The following is an 8485-nucleotide window of genomic DNA, read 5'->3' as shown; positions in this document are numbered from 1 at the left end:
TTGATTAGGTAAAAGGGGCCAGTTCTTGCCTCATTTTTTACCTAGCCTTAATCATTGAAGGAGCTTTGTCTCAGTCAGAGAGAGAACTCAGAAAGACCTTAGCTTAAAAAGACCAAAGTCTGCCACTGCATCAGGGCCTTCTTCAGTCATCCTGGTATATATCTTGCTACTGAACCCAGGTGGCTCAGGAAGAGAATGTGAGACTGGTGATTTTGCACAGCCCTCTTCACTTAAATTCAATTCACTTACAAGTCATGGCATCACCTTCCCGATGTCATGGTCCTCTTTGAGAGTGAAGGATAAATAGCAACAACATATATTGTAGCCATAAAACAACCATCACTTAGTAAATGATTGAGAACAAAGGACAAAACAAAAACAACTATTTGCCAGGCACTGTGCTAAGCACTTTACAAGGACTATCTCACTTGATCTTCCCAACAAGCTTGGGAAGTAGATTCTATTATTATAGAAGCCATTTTATAATTGAAGAAACCGAGGCAAAAGAAGGTTAAGTGATTTGCCCAGGGTCACACAGTAATTGTCTGAGACCAGATTTAAACTCAGGTCTTCCTGACTCTAGGCCTACTGCTGTGTCTACTGTGCCATCTAACTGTCCTTAGGGGGAATTATTCCTTATATCTTTGTCTCTCAACAAACATCATCAGCGTGAAGTCAATCCACCACATTAGAGAAGTCAAAGAAGAATTACAGAAGCTCAGGTAGATAGTACCTTCTTAAGGTACCCCCAATTCTTGCTACACAGACACTCTGAAAGGTTTCTCCTAACCAGATCATTAGCAGACCAGGACCAGTTCCAGTTCCAGAATATCTAGACAAGATTGATTCTCTCCACAGTACTCCTAGTACATGTCACCTCAATTTTCCCAGAAGCACTTTCCCTAACCTTTGCATGAGGGAAAATGCCATGAGAGATACTTTATGCCTTTTTCATCATGTTACATATTTATTCTCAGTAACATCTATTTAGTGCCTTCTACTGTTTGTCATTTTAAGATATGGTCGATGGATTCTCGGTGTATCATATTCCTCTTTAAACAGGTCACCCTTTTTAATCTTTAATAACTTCTTAAAATTATTTTTTTTTTCAATCAACAAACATCAGCTCTCTCTCTCTCACCACCCCTAACCCCCTATTGAGAAAGAAAGAACAAGACCCCCATTACAAATATATCTAGTCAGAACAAAATCTACATTAGCCAAGTAAAAATAAAATTTCTACCCATACTCTGAATCCTTCACCTATTGATCAGGAGATAGGTAGCCTGCTTTTTCATGAGTCTCATGAAATTGCAGTTGGCCATTACATTGATCAGAATTATTAAGTCTTTCAGATTTGTTTGTCTTCACTAATGTTACTGTAAAAATCTGCTCTCTTCACTCTGTATCACTTCATTCAATTCTTTCCATACTCCCCTGAAACTTCCCCCTTCATCATTTCTTACAGCATAATAGTATTCCATCACATCCATGTGTAGTATAACTTCTTCACCTATTCACCAATGGTCAGGCACTCATTCAGTTCCTAATTTGTGGCCACCACATAAAGAGCTGCTCTAAATATATTTATCATTAATATTGTCAGAAAGTCAGAATTTGGGAGAAGATACCATTTGTTTTGATCTAACTTATCCTTTATAACTTCAGGCCATTGATTTCTTTGAAATCTGATCTCCCAATATCAAGATTTTGTATCAGAATGCCCAACTTTCCACTATGTACATGAAATCTGTAGTTTCTGTGCACCCTTCTTCCCAAGGTTCTTTCCATTTGTAGACTCAACACCAGTAATTCCTACCAAGCCAGTTCAATTAGAATTTTATTGAAGGATCAAGCTCATTTCTTTAGAAATGATTCAGGGGCTCTGTGAAAATGATGTTCAATAATAATAGCAGAGGTGATAATGAAGACATACTTTATATTAATATGGAACTTATGAGCAATCTTTGATACATGCCACCTGCTAAGATAATTAAATCTATATTCTTATGAGCTCCAGGGATCTCAAGGTTTAGAAAGGTGTGGGTTGTACCCCATCCACTAAATTCAATTCAGCGTGAAAGTTGCCTAAAGCAGGCAAACAGGCCTTTTATTGTCTGAGTATCTTTAAGAAATTTTAGGTATCTTATCTCAATCTATGTATATACCTGCTTTTTGTAGTAATGAAAAATTTCTATGGAAATATATAATGATATGCATTTAAAGTCACCATTATTTCCTTGCTAATTTGACTCTGAAATTTCTTCACTTACTCTTCTTCATTTATTTATTATAACTCATATGTTTACGAAGAATTACAGCTGGGTCTACTTTAATTGCAAGTAAATTATTATCCATTCATTCTGTTTGTACAGTGGACTAAACCTGAGGATTGTTTTTTTTTTCTCCTATTATTCAAAATATCCAGAAAAAGAAGATCCAACAGTTTGTACTGAAATTGAAGGCTGATGTTCCTAACTAAATAATCATGATAGGAATGTAGTCTATAGGATAAATGGTAATGACTTTAAGGAAAAATGTAACAAAACTATGCCTTCATATTATCCCAGAAGCCCTTGGACTTTCTGGTTTTTTTTTTAAGAATTATATCTATTACAGCAACAATTTTCAGACCTCAGATCTCACTAACACTTAAGAAGTAATCATGCAGGGGTGGCTAGGTAGAGCAGTAAATAGAGTACTGGCCCTGGAGTCAGGAGGACTTGAGTTCAAATCTGGCCTCAGACACTCAACACATACCAGTTGTGTGACCTTGGGCAAGTCAACCAACCCCAAATGCTCTTCCTTTCCCCTCCAAAAAAAAAAAAACAACAAAAAGAAGGAATCATGCAAAAAGCGTTAGAGGAAGAAGAGAAGAGGAATAGTGTTGATCGGTGACTATGGACTTCAGGGGTAGTGGGGGGCACCTATTTGTTCACCTGGTATCAGAAAGAAGAAAGGTCTATGGTGTTCCCCACTCCTCCTTTGGCAGGATGCATTTATACAAGACATAACAGAGAACACCTCTAGCCTTGGCAAAACAGTGAATACTATTAATTTCTGATGATTCATTTAGACACAAATTCTGCTTCAAGAAAACACTGTTAACGATTACAAAATCTTTAGTAGGAAACTGAAGACCATAGGAGTAAAAAGGTGTTTTCATCATTGCTATCTATTAAAAGCAAAGGATGCAAAAGAGAAAAAAAAATGACTTTGTAAAAGATCAGTTGAGTTAAAAGATGATGTCCCAGAATGGGGCTTAGATTCATGGACTGTGGCTTAAAATAAACAACAGAGTCCTGAAGAAGTTTGTAATTGCATCTAATGAAAAGATAGTAAGAATATTTCTTCTAATGTCTTGCAAATAATTAGAGGAGTTTTAAACTGAAAAAGGATTGAGAAGAGAGAAAACTAGTTTCCAGGAAGAAGGAAATGGTAATCCCACTGGGTTTTGCTCTGGGCCAATTTCCTTTGGAATGTCATGTGCAGTTCTGAACACCACAATTTAGATAAGACATTGATATGAAAGAAAGTGAGAAGAGTAAAATGAATATAGAGGACTTTGAGCTTATGCCACATGAGAGAAAAAGTTTAAGGAATTTGGTGTGTCTAGCTGAGTATAGTGAAGAATTATGAGGGATCTGATGATTCTTTACAAGCATTTGAAAAACTGTTAGGAGGAAGAGAGGTTATATTTAGTTAATTTAGTCTCAAAGAACATAACCAGATATAAGGAGTAGAAACTGCAGAGACATACTTAGGTTTATGTTCAGGAATAACTTCCTAACAATTAGAACTACCCCAGAGTAGAATGGACTGCTCTACCCAATGGGGGTTTTCTAATTATCGGAAGTCTTCAAGGAGTGACTGCTTGACAATCTATTGCATCTATGTTGTAGAGGAGATTGTTTTGATGTATTGATTCAATTACTTGTCCACTGTAGGTCCTTTCAGTTCTAAAGTTCTATAGCTATGACAATTTAAAAAGCTTGGTGACTTATTATAGAAACTGAATATTTGGAATCATGGGTCTCTTCCTACCTTGCTTCCAACCAATTTCTCTACTGACTCTTTGTAAGTTTAGGCTAGTTGTTTCATTTCTCTATTTCTTTGTTCATCCGTGAAAGTAGATTATAGCAATAGTACCTGCCTCATAAAGTTATATTATAAAATAAGATAGTATATGCAAATCATTTTAAAACCATAAAGTGCTACAGAAATGTTAGCTAATATTTTATTTGTTATTATGATGATCAAATAAAATAATGTGTGCAAAGCCCTTCATAAGCCTTAAAATGCTATATGAATGTCAGGTATCTTTATTAAGATGGATTTTGATTATTGCCAGATAAAGTCCCTCACTATTAAATCCTGACTTTAGTTTAAAAGGTCAAAAGTTAAACTCCTGTACCACATATACCAGATATAGAATGATAGTGGGAGTAGAAGGATAACATGAGGACATATTGGGCATGGAGGAGCCATAAGTGCATTTGTAGGCAGTATGGGAGAACCCAATAGACAGCTGAAAGATTGAAAATGCATGATAAGAGTAGGTATGAAAAAGGGGGGCAGTCTGTTGGAGGAGATAGGATGGAATGGAATTGTTTGAGCAGGTAAAAGGATTTAGCCTTCATACAAAGCATGTCTACCTTATTATGTGAGACAGGGATGTAGGAGGAGGTAGGGGCTGAAGGCATATGAGTGATGTGAAATGAGGAAGAGGCAAGGAAGGAGAGGTAATGGTAAATGGCCTCAATTTTTTTCTGGAAAATATTAGATAGGGTGGGAGGCAGCCATGGTGGGAGATTTGAAGGATTAAAAAGTTGAGAGAGCTGCTGTGGAGAGTGGGATAGTGAGTTAATGAGAGCAGTACAGTACAGCAGGATTGACTAGCAGAAGTGAGGATCCAATAAAGATTGTGTAATAAATTTGTAGTAGAATAAGTCTGAATGGTGGTAAGATCTTTCTCTACTTTCATTTAGCACCACAGGTTTAAGAACAAAAGTGGGGACAGTGGGAATGATCCAAGGTTAAGGTTTGGCTGGGTACAATCAGGAAAATAATGCACAAAGGAACTTCAGAGAAGAGGGCAGTGTTAGGTTGAATTGGTTCTCTAAGGGGAGATGACCTGGGAGGGAATAAGGAGGTCAGGAGTTTGAAGGTCATGGTAAGGAGAGGAGTAGGTAGTAAGGGAGAGGGAGAGGGGATCAGATAAGGAGATTTCAGAATTCTTGGATGTGGAAGCTGTACATGTGTGGGTGATGGCAAAATCAAGGGTATGACTATCTTTGTGTGTGGCTAAGTTGGGGTGGAGGCTTAGATTATAGGAAGCTATTAGGTTGAGGAACTGAGTGGTTAGAGTGAGAGAGAGTCAGTATGTGTGTTACAGCCCCAGTATAAGGCCAGGAGTTGAGGAAGAGGAGAGAAAAATTATGATCCATTTACTGAACTCAATGAGTAGGGAACGGGAGCTACCTGGGGCTCTATCGATCCTATCTCCTTCCTCTCTAACACTCCTTCAGACTCTGTGTACCCATTGAATTAAAGGGGGACTTTCTCAATCCCCTTTTTGCCAGCTTTTAATATTGCTGCTCCTGCTTCTTGTCCTTGGTTTACCATCTGTCTGTTTTCCCACAGATGCAATTGATCAAAAGAGGTCCAATAAATAGGTATGGTCAGATGATGTTGGGAAATGAGTGATGGACCTAAAGTGAAGACTTGTGCTCATACACTTTAAGGGTAAGCATGTTGTCAACACACTAGCTGATGTTTCTCTTTTTTCCATTGGCTTTTGACTTGATCTCATCATTTGTGAATTTCTGGGCTATTGCTCAGAAACCTAGAACAGAATTAGTTCTGTTTTAAATGTCAAGGACCTACTATTAAAATCATGCAGTCACTTCATCCTGACAAAGTGCCTTTGTTGTTTCAGCATTTAGCATTAACCAAGTGAAAATTAATGGGACAGAAAAAATAAATTTTCAATGGTCTCAGTATGGAGCTATATGCCTATGTGAAAAAGGCAATCACTTTGTAGGAAAGTGATTATTAAAATTAACTTGATGCCAATAATAATAATTCTAATATGATATGGGTCATAGGGATAAGTGACAAAAGAGTGCCTTTTCCTTTATGAGTACAAAATGAAATAGCCTGCACTCAGCTCAGAGAGACAGAGGGATAATTCAAATTTAACTTTGCTTCTGGATGCTTTATGTCGAGTTAAGAACTTGGGTTATTACTTGTCAAATATTTTAGTTTTCCATTTTACTCACACACTTTGACATTTGGCATCCTTTTGATTAATAATGAATGTATAAAATGCTTAGCCTGGTGTTGAAAACCATCCATAATGGGCCCCACATCTTTGAAATCTAAACTATTCATTCTTTACACATATTTATTAAGTGTCCATTATGTGTAATGTGCTATGCTAGGCTGTGCGGGAGATACAGATACAAATATTGCATGACCCTTATTCTTTTTTTCTTTTTAAAGCAATAGGGGTTAAGTAACTTGCTCAAGGTTACACGGCCAGGTGTTTCTGGGTGGATGCTAAGTATCTGAGCCCGGATTCGATCCCCAGGTCATCCCGACACTGGAGCCGGTGCTCTTACTCGCTGTGCTACCTGGCCACCCCAACATGACCCTTATTCTTAAGGACTTTATAGTAACATGGCCTATTATTCCCACCTTTGTACCTTCAGTCACACCAAGTCACCCTTACCTAGAACACTCACTTCTCTATTGTATTTAAATCCTCCTTTAAAGGTTAAATGGAGGTCTGCTTCTTCTTTAAGGACTTTACTGCATGTCCTAACCCTCAATGGTTCTTTTTTCTAAATTCTTGTATCATTTATTCTCTATATATTTACTTTCAACCTGAAATAAAGAGGACTATCAAAATATCAATAGCAAGAGTCTTTAACTGAGGCATAAGAATTGTAATTTGGTATATCACAAAGCACCAGAGTACTGGAGTGTCTAGGAAAGGCAGAGGGTACAGGGCTTAAATACACTTCAACAGGGAGGGAGCCTCCTGGAAGGCACAACTTTGTGAATCTGTTACGTAAGTTGTTTTGTATAACAACCAAAAGTCCATAGAGAAGACTAGGGAGCCTGGAAGAGTGGCTATATCTAGTGAAAATAGAAGGCTTCTTGTGCAAGGACGGGGAGTTTCCAGAGATAACATAGGCCCTGGTCCTATAGGACCTATAGGACTGGTCCTAACCTGCTCCAACCATGGGGTAAATTGGGTCACAATAGCTCCTTCTGATAACTGCATTCAACAACTGCTTTTTCCATAACTAGAATTCCAGAATTCTGCCTCTTATTGCTTGGGTATTAATTCCTGTGCTTCTGTGAACTAGATTATAATGCCCTTAAGGAGAGAGACTAATTATACTGGAAAATTTAGTGCATAGTGCTATGCATACACTAGATGTTTAACAACACCAGTAACTATCTATTATGTGGTAAGCACTAGGTATAAAAAAATTGCAAAAACAATCCTTGCTCTCAAAGAGCTTACAGTCTAATAGATGATACAACATGTGAACACCTAAATAAAATATAAACAGCATAAACTGAAGATAACCTCAGAAGAAAGGCTCTAGCATGAAGGCGAACCAAGAAAGTCTATTTGAATTTAGGTGATACCTGAAGGAAGCCGGGAAATAGAAACAAAAACAGAGATAATTCCAAGCATGAGAGACAGACAGTGAAAATAGTTGGAGTTTGAAGATGGAAAATCTTGTGTGAAGAATAGCAAGGAGGCTGATGAAGTTGAGAATCATAGACTAGTAAGGGATATATCAAAGATGTCAAAACACAGTCCATAATATTCTCATGCTTGGCCTGAACCAGATTAAAATATAATTGGGAAATATTTAACAAAATAAACAAAGATATAATAAAATATAAATGATATTATATTTTAAAACTAAGTCAATATATGTCTCATAGGGATCCTTATGTATGATTTAGTGGCTCCTATTTCTATTTTAATTTGATAGCACTGCATTTACAAATATACCTGACAAATGATCATTAAGGTTGCTGAGCCCTAGTGAGGAGAAAACAAGTATCCCCCCAAGGCAGCCATTCCACCTGCAAATAGCTCTAATTGATAGGACATTTTTTCTTATATCAATCCTGCATCTGCTCTATTTTCATATTTTCCATTACTCCTCATTTTGTCTATTGGGGCCATGTAAAACAAGTCTGTTCCCATGTCCTCCTGAAAACTCTTAAAATATTCAAAACTAGCTTTGTTTTCCCCTAAAGACATCTCTCTTCTACAGGTTAAAATACCCAATTCTTTCAAATAAATCTCATATGGCATGATCCTTAAAGTCTTAACCATACCAGCTGCCCTTTCTTTCTTTCTTTCTTTCTTTCTTTCTTTCTTTCTTTCTTTCTTTCTTTCTTTCTTTCTTTCTTTCTTTCTTTCTTTCTTTCTTTCTTTCTTTCTTTCTTT

The sequence above is a fragment of the Petaurus breviceps genome, unplaced genomic scaffold (assembly GCF_028583685.1).
Source record: "Petaurus breviceps papuanus isolate PSGF00001 unplaced genomic scaffold, PetGlider_PUasm1.0 90769, whole genome shotgun sequence".
Lineage (NCBI taxonomy): Eukaryota > Metazoa > Chordata > Mammalia > Diprotodontia > Petauridae > Petaurus > Petaurus breviceps.
Note: the sequence above shows the minus strand (reverse complement) of the source record.